Raw genomic sequence first — 16,175 nt, forward strand, 5'->3', positions numbered from 1 at the left:
TCCAGGACATCACAAGGACAACAGCGTTAAATGCAAGATTCAGGCTTTATTTCATCATACACACAGGTAAAGGTTTTGGCGGTGGGTGTGCAGGCTGACTTACGCGTTTCTTGCCAGATCTGGCAAGAAACGCGTAAGTCAGCCTGCACACCCACCCACTACGAAGCCAAACCACCAAAAACCTGCTTCCTCTCTGCTCATCTGGCTCTCCTCACTCTGGGAACCAACACAAACAAATTTCAAATGAAGAGAACAGCTTCTATGTGCTGACTCTCGACCCTGGTAAGCAGGAGCTCTACCTCTGTGCTTCCATCACCTCAGGCGCCGAACAGGAAGTCCCCCGCCACCAGGTCTTAACGTGAGAGGTGGCACGCAAGCAAGGGAGCCAATTGTGAATAAATAGAACGGGAAACAAGAAGCATAGTCAAAAGCCAGGCCGGGTCGCTAACAATGCTGGAGACAAGAGAGTAATCGGGGGCACAGGCCGGGTCAAGCACACCAATATTGCAGTACAGAACAGAGTCCAGGAGAATAGTCAGAAAACAGGCAAAGATCAGGACAAAGTTAGGGACAGGCAGGATCAAGAACCAATGTAAGTGACTTGAAAAACGCATGCTGAAATTATAAATAGACCTTTACGTTGGGCAACACACCCTTAAATATTTGAATTTCGCGCAAGTGTGATGACACCTAGGTAACAACTTCATATTACCCCACCCCCCCTCTAGAGGGGGCCACCACACCTCTAGGCTTGTCAGGAAACCGGGCACGTACCTGATGTTTAAGATGGTCAGCATGGATCAAGTACAGCTTACCCCTAGAAAGACGTGAATCTACCAACCTTTGTATTAAATACTTAGGCTGACCTTTAACAGAAACTGGAGGAGGATGAGAAGAGTGTCGGACAATCCTGGCAGGCTTTAATAAAAAAACATGGAAAATAATTAGAAAATTTATGTTCAGGAGGTAATTCCAAAAAAGAAAAACTTACACTCGCACACCCTGGCCGTCCAACATCAAACGAATCCCAGGTGCTCGATGATAGAGGAATTGGGCAACCTCAAAAACAGCGTAGATACAGAACACACCAGCACAACATGGGTAATTCTAGCAGGTTTAACCTTGCTCGTTTATTGCGGATGCATCCCAATAAACGAGCAAGGTTAAACCTGCTAGAATTACCCATGTTGTGCCAGTGTGTTCTGTATCCAGGAGGTAATTCCAAACAGACAGTAGAAGATACCGGGAAGGGACCAATAAACTTAGGAACCAACTTGACAGAAGGGACTTTCAAAGGAACGTTCTTAGAGGACAACCAGACTCTATCACTAACCTGATACTCAGGAGACACCCTACAATGCAGCTTTCTTTTGGGCAGTTACAGCAGAAAATAAAGACTTTTACACCTTCTACCAAATTCTAGATAATTGATTGCCCAACAAGTCAACAGCAGGAACATCAGAAGAACATTCATAGAATGAAAAAGCTCTAGGGTGATGCCCAAAAATAGTGAAGAATGGAGACTGACCAGTGGGCACTTGAAAAGCATTATTGTATGCAAACTCAGCCCATGGAAGAAAGTCTGCCCACAATAACTGATTATTGGAACATCTAAGATACTGCTCCAGTGACGGATTTGTTCTCTCCGTCTGACAGATGGTAAGCTGAGGAAAAAAACAAATCAGTACCCATAAGAAAACAAAAGGACCACACAAACAAACCAAACCCCTCTATCTGAAACAATATTCAGTTGGGCCCATTGAAGCTTAAATATATTAGATATTAAAATTTCAGCAAGGGACTTAGCAGAGGGTGGGAAGGGGAATAAAATGGGATATTTTACTAGAATGATCCACTGCCACCCAAATGACAGTATACCAATTAGAAATCCATGGATATAGGGTCCATGGCATCTCTGGAATAGGAAGCAACTGTAGCAACCCCTAAGGTAAAGATCTGGAAGGATCTGGCAAACTGGGCAGGAATCAATGTATTTACCAATGTCTTGTCTCAGTGTTGGCCACCAGAAAGTCCATGTCAGGCCTTTACATCCTTATCCCTATTCAATCTGACCCATCACCCTCTCTTCACCTGGTCCAGTGTGATTCACTGCCCTCTTCACTCTGTTCCTGCCTTCCCTATGTGTTCCATGGGCACAGCCAATCCTTATCTAAAGGACTCACCTTCACCCCCTACCTGGTCCTTGACAGTTCGAGACAAAAGAAAACAGATTTAACTGCGGTTAGGATGTCCAGCTATCATGAGCTTCCAGCAAAACTGCCTCACAAAGATTTTTGAGAACAAAAAGTTCGGGAACATTAGAAGGTAAATTTACCTGAGCTGCAGACAAGGAGGCACACAAACCTGGGCTCAGGGCTGCTACAATCACCTTTTTAGGAACAATAGAAACAGGGATGGAATCCTTCTTAGGACTAGAGACAAAACTTCTAGATAGAGCATCTGCTTTGGCATTCTTTTTCCCAGGCCTGTAAGTTATAATGAAGTTAAAGTGGGTAAAAAATAAAGCTTCACATTTTGTGAATATGTTTTTTGTGCACTTTGGTGTTTCAGTATGGCACTTCATGAATGAGTACCATTTGTAAATCAAATCAATTTGAAGTTAGTATTTTGACAGGATGTCGACCAGGAAAAGGACTGGAACTTCTTGAGCAGAGCAGCGTGAAACACAGGGTGCACTTGCATGGAAGTAGGAATTCGAAGGTAACAGAATTGATGAGCTTCTTAATGGGGAAGGGTCCTAAAAATTTAGGAGCCAACTTCCTAGAGGGATGGGGAAGATGAAGATTCATAGTGGATAGCAAAACTTTATCTCGCACTTGAAATCTGCACCTTGTTTTAGATCAGCAAAATCTTTAAACTGCTGTTAAGCACGTGTATGGATTTTTGCAATATCCCCAAATTCTCCTTAAAGAATAATAGTCTGTCCTGGACCGAGGTGAGCAAAACTTCAGGAACAATACCTGGAAACATTGAAGGATGAAAACTAAAGAAAACCAGAGAAAAAAAGTGTTTGTCTTCTTGGATGAATGAATTGTATGACATTTTCATGAGTGGGAGAAGAGCAGCCCAGTTGTGTTGCAAGTAGGATGAAAATGGTTGGATGTACTGTTCCAAAGTTTGATTCGTCTTCTCCATTTGCCTGTTGGTCTGAGGGTCTGAGGGTGATATGCAGAAGATTTGTCCAAAGAGAGTCAAAGAGATTTACAGAGTGTAGTCCAGAATTTAGAGGTGAATTTAGTTCCCCTATCCAAAATAATCTCTTGGGGTAACCCATGAAGACAAACTATTTCCTTAATAAAAATATCTGCAGTCTTTGAAGCTGAGGGGAGTTGAGAGAGGTATAAAGTAAGCCAGTTTTGTAAGATGATCAACAACAATTAAAATTGTATTGCATCCATTAGGGGGAGGGAGTTCCACAATAATGTCCATGGAAATGTAACTCTATGGTGTCTCTGGTGGTGGCAGTGGTTTCAAAAGCATATAGTCAACTACAAGAGGTCCTCTGCACTCAACCCATTATAAATATATTTAAGACAGAGACATTATGTGCATACTGCTACTAAAAAATGCCTTACCCTTTAAACAACACAGGGATTGTTTGTCCATATATTGCAATATATTTAAGCTGGCCAACTATGTCAAAGTCATCCCATATCTGGCCAGTCCTACGCTTAATTTTCATCTGATTCATTAAGAATTCAATTGCTTAATTATACATTTTACAAAGGGACTAAGTTTTACCTGCAACTTACTAGCTGCTTTCAAAGTAAAACTCCCAAACTTGGCTGCCCTTTTATTAGACACCAGTAGGATCACCTGACTATAGCTGGGAAGGGTGGGAGCTACAACATGGAGCTGGTCACTGCTCCTGTATAACTATAACAAACAAGGGAAAGTTGTGCTCACCACTATTTTTTAAAACCATTAGGCGGGGGTGCAATGAGGGTGTGACCACAAAATACATATAGTCAACTACAAGAGGTCCTCTGCACTCAACCCATTATCAATATATTTAAGACAGAGACATTATGTGCATACTGCTACTAAAAAATGCCTTACCCTTTAAACAACACAGGGATTGTTTGTCCATATATTGCAATATATTTAAGCTGGCCAACTACGTCAAAGTCATCCCATATCTGGCCAGTCCTACGCTTAATTTTCATCTGATTCATTAAGAATTCAATTGCTTACAAAGGGACTAAGTTTTACCTGCAACTTACTAGCTGCTTTCAAAGTAAAACTCCCAAACTTGGCTGCCCTTTTATTAGACACCAGTGGGATCACCTGACTATAGCTGGGAAGGGTGGGAGCTACAACATGGAGCTGGTCACTGCTCCTGTATAACTATAACAAACAAGGGAAAGTTGTGCTCACCACTATTTTTTAAAACATAGTGGTTTCAAAAGCCCCATGGGATGGAGGTGAGAAACTTTAGATCTGTCACAATTCTCACAGGAGTGAACATAAGCAATACAATTCTTTACCACAGATGGCCACCAGAAAAAAAAGTCTCTGTCATCAAATCCAAAGTCTTTCTAATTCCAGAATGTCCCGCAAGAGGGTGATCATGCATAAGTCTCAAGGCCTCATCTCGAAGAAGGCATGACAATACGTTGACCATGGAAGAGAAGATTATCTTTAAAGTGTAAAAACCTGGAACTAGGATACTCTTCCAAAGATTGTTGAGTTTTTTCAACATCCTTGATAAATGAAGACTGCCTTAACAAATAGTTCTTGGAGTGCAGGATGGTCATAGGAAGAGTTGAAGATTCTACCCCAGAGAGTTGAAGGGAAAGAGCATCCGCTTTAATGTTCTTTGGGCTTATAGGTAATTTGAGAAAAATAGAGCCCATCTGGCTTGACGAGGATTCAATCGCTTAGTCAATATCAAATACTCTAGATTCTTATGGCCTGTAACAATTAAAATGGCATGAAGCATATTTGATCAGCAGAAGTTCACAATCACCTATGTCATAACTCTTTTCTGAGCCTGAGCTCTTTGAATAAAAGGCAACCGGGTGAACAATGTCCTTGACTCCCACCCTTTGGGAAAGAATAGCTCCAACAGCCTCCCACGAAGTATCCACCTCAAGTAAAAAAGGCTTCATAGGATCCAGTGGGGGTGGGCAGTGAACATTACCCTGAGTCTTTCAAAGGTCTCCTGAGCAGGGGACCAAAAAAAAATTCTCCTGAGCCTGGTTTAATCTGTGATCGGTTTGATGATTGCAGAAAAATTCTTAATAAACTTCCTATAAAAGTTTGCAAACCCACAAATCTTTGAACTCTTTTACGATCTCTCAAGGGGGGGTGCACTTAAGGATAGCATCAACTTTCCTTCCATCCATTCGGAATTTTTTTTGGCCTTAAAGTGTTATCTTTTTTTTTCAATGAAAAATATTCCAGCTCCTGCATGTGATGTGGAAGACTTATTGAAGCCCTTCTCTAGATTTTCAATATATTATTTGAGCCCGATCAGTTCAGGTTCTGAAAGCGTATAAATTCTGCCAAAAGGAATGGGGGCTCCAGGAAGGAGGTCAATAGGACAATCATAGTCTCTATGGGGGGGGAGAAAATCAGACCCTTTTTCATTGAAGACGTCCAAAAATTCATGATAAACAAAAGGAACAGATTGCAATCCATCATTTTCCAGATTCCTCGGATGCAGTGAAGAATTACAATTCCATTTACAGAAAGAGTAAAAGTTAAAAACCATTGTTCCTTCTTACCAATTAATTGTTGGATTGTGGAGTTTCAGCCAGGACAGACCAAGAATAACAGGAAAAAGCAAAGACTCGATCACATCAAATTACATTTTCTCACAATGCTTAACAGAAGAAGAGGCAATTAGATATGGGGTTTCAAGAAGAATAGAACTGGAAGAAGTCAAGGTGCCAGCTTGGTACTTAAAGGCTGTGATTTTGGAGTCAAGGGAATTTTGGAAGCAAAAGCTTTGTTCAGAAAACAACCACAGGCCATATGACTGTGTCCACGTCAAGTGACCTTGAGTCCATCTCTAGTTGACTGCGTCCATGTCAAGTGTCCTTGAGTTCATCTCTAAGAAAAAGTGAGTAATCAAAAATGAGCATGTCCTTGGCGCATGTGCAAACGGCGTAGTCAGCTAGGTTGCCTAGGGCACCTGGCCAACTTGGCCCGGCTCTGGTTAACTTGAAATACGTTTCAAAAAAGGGTTAGATGTCTTTTAAGATAGTGAGCAAATAACTAGTTACTAAAATGAAACCAGGCACTGATCTGATTGCCATCAGTCAGGAAGGAATTTTTTTCCTCCTCTAAGGCAAATTGGAGAGGTTGAAAATGTAGTTGTTTCACCATCCTCTGAATCAACTAATATTTAGGGTAAAGCACACATGGAACTTAGTCGCCCACAATTGATTTCCTCTACCGCGGATGACTAATCTCCTGCAAATGCTTTCCCACCTGCAATAATGTAAATTACTGTTGTTTCATGTTTTGTAAAGTTGCCACACGAGGAAACTGTGGGCGACTTCGGAAAAATTTAGCAAATCATATGCTTTCCCCACTCCCCATTTACATTATTGCAGGTGGGAAAGCATTTGCTGGAGATTAGTTGTTTACGGTAGAGGAGATTTATGCTGAGTGACTAATCTCCACGTGTGCCATCGCCCTTAGGAAGGTTTGACAATGGTTGAACTTGATGGACATACTGTACAGTATGTAATGTTTTCATATAGTACTAGTTAGGAAGCATTGTAATCAGACAAACAGCCCAAACAAAATGTGCACAATTGTATGTGCTTGGTAATGTGATTCATATTCAGTTGTGCTCAAAATGTCTAATATATAGTAATTTCTGGCACCTGATTCTTTAGGCGCAAAAACACTGAACTCGTTGACACAGGCCACAGTGGGATCATTGGAGCTGACACCACCTCTCCAGTGTTCTCTATGTCAATAGGTGCAGTGCATGCAATCACATAAGAAAGCAGAATGGGCCCCATGGCAACAAGCTCAACTATGCAATAGCACATAGATCAGCTTTGGACCTTTACTTTTATTTTTGTAACTTTCATGAATGCCATTTTTTTGCCGTTCACTGTGGTCTTGCAGCCCTATAACATATAAAACTGTTGTTCATTTCTGAAACCCTCATCCTCTTTGTTGTAGTTTGTAGTCATCATTTGTATCTCTTTTAGATGACTGTAGTTTGGATTGTACTAGCTTATTCTGCAATATTTCTATTTTTACTTTGCAGCTCTCTTACCAGTGATTATAAGTCTAATTATGGCAACACTATTTTAATCTCACTTTGTAGTAAAAAGATTTCTTATGCTGTTTGATGGGAAACTAGCTAGAGTTGATCAGTGAACTAGGGCTAGAGGGCATTGGTTAAATATTCAGCAGAGTGTCCCTGTGGAGAAATTATGTTAGGCCCCCATAAAACATTATCTTTCCACCTTGGTATTGACTTCCTGTCTAAAGTCTGTGCATTGGGTGAGTGGTTGAGTAGGGTGCATGAATAGAAACTAAATAATGTATCAGGCTATAGGCTACTGTATATGTCTGCCCTTATTTAAGCACCAGTATTCCAGAAATTTACTGTTGTTTTGCACAGTGTTTTGCTTTTTTTTTAAATATGTAATTAGCAGTAAATAATGTCCCTTTTAGTATAAAGTACTCTGTAATAACAGTATTCTGAAGGGTAATATTGACAGGTTTCTAGAGAAAAGGCTGACTGATGTAACCTACACAACACATTACAGGCAACCTTTCCAAATATAATTTTGAAGACGGTTTCATAAAACAGGTTAGAAAAGTAGAATTAAAATAGAGAAACTGATCATAATATGCAAAATTCACAAATGTCTTAACACCGGTTTTAGATTATTTTGAAACCACCTTATACCAAAATCATTTTTCTCTGTATGGTAACATGTTTTCCCTCTCTGCTTAACTTTTGTTAGAAAGGTGTACAATTTGAGGTGGGGCAGATTTTGGATTCTCGGCTTCTCAGAGGGAAATTGCAGTATCTTATTAAGTGGAAAGGGAATAAACCTGGTGGGCCCGGCTCTTTTGGGGCCCTGTTGGCCCAGACCCCTCCCTGGATTCCTTATGCTCACCTCTCTCCCTAAAGCGACGTACGTGCACACTAGTGTGTACGCGAGGGAGGGATTGGCTAGGGGAGAGAAGACCACGGCTGGGGGGCCAAGGCGATGGTGTGGGGGCCCTGAGACTGCCAAGTCCAACGCTGGCTACGTCTGATTGCACCTGAATAGTTAGTCTTATTCTGGACTAATTAACCATCTCCTCACATATAGGCTCTAAGGAAGGAAGAATCCTGACACATAAATGATGTCTTTCATGCCTATTTTCAGCTTAGTTCGACTAGACACCAAAACTACCAGTGCTTTGTAAAGATGGAGAATGACCCTCTCCTTCCTCTCCTCCTGTGAATATATACCATTTTTAATAAAGGACAATACTTTATTGGCCATGCTTCTAGCTACATGGCCATATACTGTAATCCATAAATTCCCCTTAGGTCATTCTCTATTAAGGATGTCTAACGTAATTCTCTTTAGAGGCTTGCAGGTTTTTGCATGCCAAATGCATAACTGTACATTTATCAACATTGGATTTCATATGTTGCCTAATTCCCAATCGTCTAGTTTGTCCTGAGCTTCCTGGAAGGATATAATATCCTTGATAAAATTAATTGGCCTGCCCTGTTTTGTGTCATTACAAACACAGCTAAATTGTTACAGAGCCCTTCCCCTTTAACAAAAATGGGCCCAATATAGAATCCTGTGGCACCCTACTAAGAACCAACTTCCCCAAGTAGAAAATGTTTTATTGACAACAACCCTCTGTGCACAATCCTTAACCCTTTCCCTGCCAGCCGTTTTGTCCTAGATGCGAACATCTACTGCCAAGCAGTTTTTAGATATTTTGCACTCTTTCACTTTAAGGGCCTTTCCTGGGGTGGTCTTTTAGTTAACCCAGGAAAACAATATATTGTTTTTTTCAGGACAACCTGAACTTTCACAATATGCAAGAATTTTGGTGTAATTCTACTTCTCTAAAAAAATATTGGATTCTAAGTGTCAAATAAAATGAAAAAAATCATGTTGCACGAAGAACAATCACATATATCAGAAACATCATTCATTTTACGTACGAGAACACAGCTGATTTAGAAAGGTCTATGTCTCCTGAACGCGACAATACCAAATATATATAGTTTTATGGAGATTTCTCACTTGTATAGCTCAAAATCTACAAGCAGTACACAACCAAATTTCCAAAGCAACACTCCCCAAACGGCATACTTTTGATTTCAAGGCCAAACATTCCACTAACAGTAGGTTTACCCAAGAAAACTACCCATTACTAGAAAGAACAGATTCTGGTGAATCAAAAATGGGTAGAAATATCTTTGTACTCCAAACCACCAAGTTGCAATTGTTTCCTAAAGTTATAGTGTTTTATAGAAATTGGTGAATTTTTTGAAAAATGACCTCAAAGCTTCCACTCTACAGCAACATATCTCCCACACATCATTAGGTATCAATGTAAAACACCCCAAATATAAAATCCTGGGTCCACTGAACAGTTTGATGCCCAATATGAATAGATGTACCCAAGCACGTGGCATAGGAGGCCCCAAAAGGAAGACCCCCCGTTTGTTCTGTAATTTCAGATACTGCAAAATCAACACATTTACATCGTTTTGGGGGGCGGCAAAGGTAGAAAACAGTACGTTCACCCCAGAAAACCATATATTTTCGGAAAGTACACATTCCCCTGAATCTAAATTGGGTATGCATGTCTTTCTACGCCAAAGTACCAAGCCGCAAATCATTCCTAAATTTGGTGATTTTGGGGACATTTCCAAAAATGACTTCAAAATTTCGACCCTGCAGCATCGTATTACCCACATACTTTTAGGTATCAAGACAAATCACCCCAAATATGAAAGCCTGGGGTCCTCTGAACAGTTTGATGCCCAATATGTATAGGTGTACCCAAGCACGTGGCGTATAGGGGCCCCAAAACGAAGACCCCCATATGGTCTGTCATTTCAGGTACTGCAAAATCAACACATTTACATTGTTTTGAGGGGGGCAAATGTAGAAAAAAGTAAGTTCACCCCAGAAAACCATATATTTTCGGAAAGTACACATTCCCACGGATCTAAATTGGGTATGCATGTCTTTGTACTCCAAAGTACCAAGCCGCAAACCATTCCTAAATTTGGTGATTTTGGGGACATTTCCAAAAATGACTTCAAAATTTCGACCCTGCAGCATCGTATTACCCACATACTTTTAGGTATCAAGACAAATCACCCCAAATATGAAAGCCTAGGGTCCTCTGAACAGTTTGATGCCCAATATGTATAGGTGTACCCAAGCATGTGGCATATAGGGGCCCTAAAAGGAAGACCCCCATATAGTCTGACATTTCAGGTACTGCAAAATCAACACATTTACATTGTTTTGGGGGGGCAAAAGTAGAAAACAGTAAGTTCACCCCAGAAAACCATATATTTTCGGAAAGTACACATTCCCACGAATTCAAATTGGGTATGCATGTCTTTCTACGCCAAAGTACCAAGCCGCAAATCATTCCTAAATTTGGTGATTTTGGTGACATTTCCAAAAATCACCTCAAAATATCTACCCTGCAGCATCGTATTACCCACATACTTTTAGGTATCAAGAGAAATCACCCCAAATATGAAAGCCTAGGGTCCTCTGAACAGTTTGATGCCCGATATGTATAGGTGTACCCAAGCACGTGGCATACAGGGGCCCCAAAAGGAAGACCCCCATATAGTCTGTCATTTCAGGTACTGCAAAATCAACACATTTACATCGTTAGGGGGGGGGCAAAAGTAGAAAACAGTAAGTTCACCCCAGAAAACCATATATTTTCGGAAAGTACACATTCCAACGAATCCAAATTGGGTATGCATGTCTTTCTACGCCAAAGTACCAAGCCGCAAACCATTCCTAAATTTGGTGCTTTAGGTGACATTTCCAAAAATCACCTCAAAATATCTACCCTGCAGCATCGTATTACCCACATACTTTTAGGTATCAAGACAAATCACCCCAAATATGAAAGCCTAGGGTCCTCTGAACAGTTTGATGCCCGATATGTATAGGTGTACCCAAGCACGTGGCATACAGGGGCCCCAAAAGGAAGACCCCCATATAGTCTGTCATTTCAGGTACTGCAAAATCAACACATTTACATCGATTTGGGGGGGGCAAAAGTAGAAAACAGTAAGTTCACCCCAGAAAACCATATATTTTCGGAAAGTACACATTCCAACGAATCCAAATTGGGTATGCATGTCTTTCTACGCCAAAGTACCAAGCCGCAAATCATTCCTAAATTTGGTGATTTAGGTGACATTTCCAAAAATCACCTCAAAATATCTACCCTGCAGCATCTTATTACACACATACTTTTAGGTATCAAGACAAATCACCCCAAATATGAAAGCCTAGGGTCCTCTGAACAGTTTGATGCCCAATATGTATAGGTGCACCCAAGCATGTGGCATATAGGGGCCCTAAAATGAAGACCCCCATATAGTCTGTCATTTCAGGTACTGCAAAATCAACACATTTACATCGATTTGGGGGGGGCAAAAGTAGAAAACAGTAAGTTCACCCCAGAAAACCATATATTTTCGGAAAGTACACATTCCAACGAATCCAAATTGGGTATGCATGTCTTTCTACGCCAAAGTACCAAGCCGCAAATCATTCCTAAATTTGGTGATTTAGGTGACATTTCCAAAAATCACCTCAAAATATCTACCCTGCAGCATCGTATTACACACATACTTTTAGGTATCAAGACAAATCACCCCAAATATGAAAGCCTAGGGTCCTCTGAACAGTTTGATGCCCAATATGTATAGGTGTACCCAAGCATGTGGCATATAGGGGCCCTAAAATGAAGACCCCCATATAGTCTGTCATTTCAGGTACTGCAAAATCAACACATTTACATCGATTTGGGGGGGGCAAAAGTAGAAAACAGTAAGTTCACCCCAGAAAACCATATATTTTCGGAAAGTACACATTCCAACGAATCCAAATTGGGTATGCATGTCTTTCTACGCCAAAGTACCAAGCCGCAAATCATTCCTAAATTTGGTGATTTAGGTGACATTTCCAAAAATCACCTCAAAATATCTACTCTGCAGCATCGTATTACCCACATACTTTTAGGTATCAAGAGAAATCATCCCAAATATGAAAGCCTAGGGTCCTCTGAACAGTTTGATGCCCAATATGTATAGGTGTACCCAAGCACGTGGCATATAGGGGCCCTAAAAGGAAGACCCCCCTTGTATGTTCTGTCATTTCAGGTACTGCAAAATCAACACATTTACATCGTTTTGGGGGGGGCAAAGGTAGCAAAAAGTAAGTTCACCCCAGAAAACCATATATTTTCGGAAAGTACACATTCCCACGAATCTAAATTGGGTATGCATGTCTTTCTACTACAAAGTACCAAGCCGCAAACCATTCCTAAATTTGGTGATTTTGGGGACATTTCCAAAAATGACTTCAAAATTTCGACCCTGCAGCATCGTATTACCCACATACTTTTAGGTATCAAGACAAATCACCCCAAATATGAAAGCCTGGGGTCCTCTGAACAGTTTGATGCCCAATATGTATAGGTGTACCCAAGCACGTGGCGTATAGGGGCCCCAAAACGAAGACCCCCATATGGTCTGTCATTTCAGGTACTGCAAAATCAACACATTTACATTGTTTTGAGGGGGGCAAATGTAGAAAAAAGTAAGTTCACCCCAGAAAACCATATATTTTCGGAAAGTACACATTCCCACGGATCTAAATTGGGTATGCATGTCTTTGTACTCCAAAGTACCAAGCCGCAAACCATTCCTAAATTTGGTGATTTTGGGGACATTTCCAAAAATGACTTCAAAATTTCGACCCTGCAGCATCGTATTACCCACATACTTTTAGGTATCAAGACAAATCACCCCAAATATGAAAGCCTGGGGTCCTCTGAACAGTTTGATGCCCAATATGTATAGGTGTACCCAAGCACGTGGCGTATAGGGGCCCCAAAACGAAGACCCCCATATGGTCTGTCATTTCAGGTACTGCAAAATCAACACATTTACATTGTTTTGAGGGGGGAAAATGTAGAAAAAAGTAAGTTCACCCCAGAAAACCATATATTTTCGGAAAGTACACATTCCCACGGATCTAAATTGGGTATGCATGTCTTTGTACTCCAAAGTACCAAGCCGCAAACCATTCCTAAATTTGGTGATTTGGGGGACATTTACAAAAATGACTTCAAAATTTCGACCCTGCAGCATTGTGTTACCCACATACTTTTAGGTATCAAGACAAATCACCCCAAATATGAAAGCCTGGGGTCCTCTGAACAGTTTGATGCCCAATATGTATAGGTGTACCCAAGCACGTGGCGTATAGGGGCCCCAAAACAAAGACCCCCATATGGTCTGTCATTTCAGGTACTGCAAAATCAACACATTTACATTGTTTTGGGGGGGGCAAAGGTAGAAAAAAGTGCGTTCACCCCATAAAACCATATATTTTTGGAAAGTACACATTCCTGCGAATCCAAATTGGGTATGCATGTCTTTGTACTCCAAAGTACCAAGTCGCAAGCCTTTCCTAAATTTGGCGATAAAAGCAACTGTTTTTACATTTCTGAAAATCGCCTAAAAATATTGCAATTGGCCGCATTTATCTCACCCAATTTCTTACATACAATTGTAAAACACCATAAATATTGATGCCAAGGGTCTACTGAACAGTTTGATGCCCAATATGCATAGATATACCAAGGCAGCTGGCATGTGCGGACCCCAAATAAAAATAGTGAATATGAGTTTTCTCCGCTGCCCATTCGCCTTCTGTGAACATAGACCCTTGACTTCATATTATTTGCCTCAAGACCCTCCTAACAGCAATGACCCCCCAAAACCATACATTTTTGGAAAGTACACATTCTGCCGATTCCAACAAAGATAACGACGTCTTTCTACACGAAACTACCAAACTGCAAAGCTTTTCTAAACATATAGGTTTTTACAACATTTCTGAAAATCGCCTAAAAATGTTGCAGTTTGCCGCATTTATCGGACACAATGTTTTACGTACAAAGAAAAATCTCTCTAAATATGGACGTCAGAGGTCTAATAAATAGTTTGATGCCCAATATGTATAGATTTACCAAAGTATGTGTTGTGTATGGACCCCAAATGAAAAACGTAACTATGAATTTTCACGCTAGCCAACTAAGCTGCAGAAAAGAGAACCCTAACTGTACGTTATGTGCCGTAAGACCCCCAAACTGTAAAAAGACCCCCAGAAACCCATATATTTTTGGAAAGCACATATTTTGGCGGATCAAACTAAGTAAAATCTATCTTTCTATACCAAAGCACCAAACAGCAAAACGATACTAAAGATACATAGGGAACAATAATGCAGGGATAAAATTGCAATAAAACCACAAAAATAGCGTAAATCAATGAAATAACAAAATAATTGTTCTGACAGCGTAATTAGTGGCCGAAATCGATTATCCAATAGTCACGCTGCCAAAATAACACGTTTTTAGGCAAAAAAAACAAAAGATAACAGTATAATGAATTCGTAAAAAAAAAAAAAAACACCTGTTTGTGTATACATATTTGTGCACTAATAAAAGTTATCTGAGTGTGCAAATACATGTAAATAAGTGTAAATAAGTGTAAATAACTGTACAAAAGGGACCAAGTGTGCTAAAATTAAAAAAAAAAATTTAAAAAAATTCCAATCTTTACTAAAATGCATAAATGTACTGTAAGTATGTGTAGGTGCAGGTAAGTGTGTAAAAAAACGTGCACTTACCGTTTTTGGAGCAGGAGAATCGCTGTCTTCTTTGGAGGAGTCCTGGCAGCGTGTCTGCAGAGTTGCTGCGCAGCAGGAAGTGCGTGGGCGGCTCTGCAGGCAGGAAGAAGGTGAGTGTAGTAGCAGACGCTCCATGCGATGCGTCTGCTACTTTGAAGTCGGATCTGCGACAATCGAGTCGCAGATCCGACTTGACAGCCCCCCAGCCTCGTTGCCTAGGGGGCTGTCTTCTCTCCCCACTCTCTGCGGAGGCGGCAAAAGCCGCCGAAGCAGAGAGAGCGCTCAGCTGCTAAAGAACGTACAATGTACGTTCTTGGCAGCCTGAGCATTTGCCTGCCAGCACGTACGCCGTACGTGCTTGGCAGGCAAAGGGTTAAATCCAGTTTTGCATCCATGTACAAACTGCATCAATAAAACCAACAGACGTTAGCTTAAAAAGCAAATGTCTTATGTTATTACTTAAAATGCTATTCTACAAAACATAATCTTGAATTAAAACAAACCTTTAAATAGCTGTAATTGTAATGTCTTTTTAAATATAGAAACCAATACATACAACATACGTTTAATAAAGGCAGCAATTATTATATCTCCTATGTAAGACTTATATGGGGCAAATTCACTAAGCGCCGAAGCGCCTAAAGCAGTGTGAATTCGCTAGCGTTGGGCATTTTCGTTACTTCGCAAATTCACTAATGGACGCTGACGTAACTTCGCTAGTGTTACAAAACAATTGCTCTGTAAAGCTACACATTTATTGGTATTGCTACTTTTTATTACTCTTCTTTCTATTCAGGTTCTCTGCCATTTATATTATAGTCTCTTTTTCAAATCAATGCATGGTTGCTAGGGTTTGGACACCAGATTGCTAAAATTGCAAATTAGAGAGCTACTGAATAAAAAGCTAAATAGCTCAAAAAACACTTATAAAAAAAAATGAAAAACAATTGCAGATTGAATATCTGAATATCACAATATCAGAATATCAGAAAATCACACTTTACGTCGTATTAAAAGTTAAAGGGACAGTAACATCAAAAAATTAAAGCGTTTTAAAGGAAAGACAATACAATGTACTGTTGCTTTTTACTAACAAAACTGGTGCATTCGCTTCAGAAACACAATTATAGTTTATATAAACAAGCTGCTGTGGAGCCAAGAATAGGAAAGCAGTTGTCCAGAAAATTTACCGTACAAGAAACCCATATTATCATAATAAAGGTTTACCTGAGACTACTAAATCCT

Source organism: Xenopus laevis, chromosome 5L (assembly GCF_017654675.1).
Source record: "Xenopus laevis strain J_2021 chromosome 5L, Xenopus_laevis_v10.1, whole genome shotgun sequence".
Lineage (NCBI taxonomy): Eukaryota > Metazoa > Chordata > Amphibia > Anura > Pipidae > Xenopus > Xenopus laevis.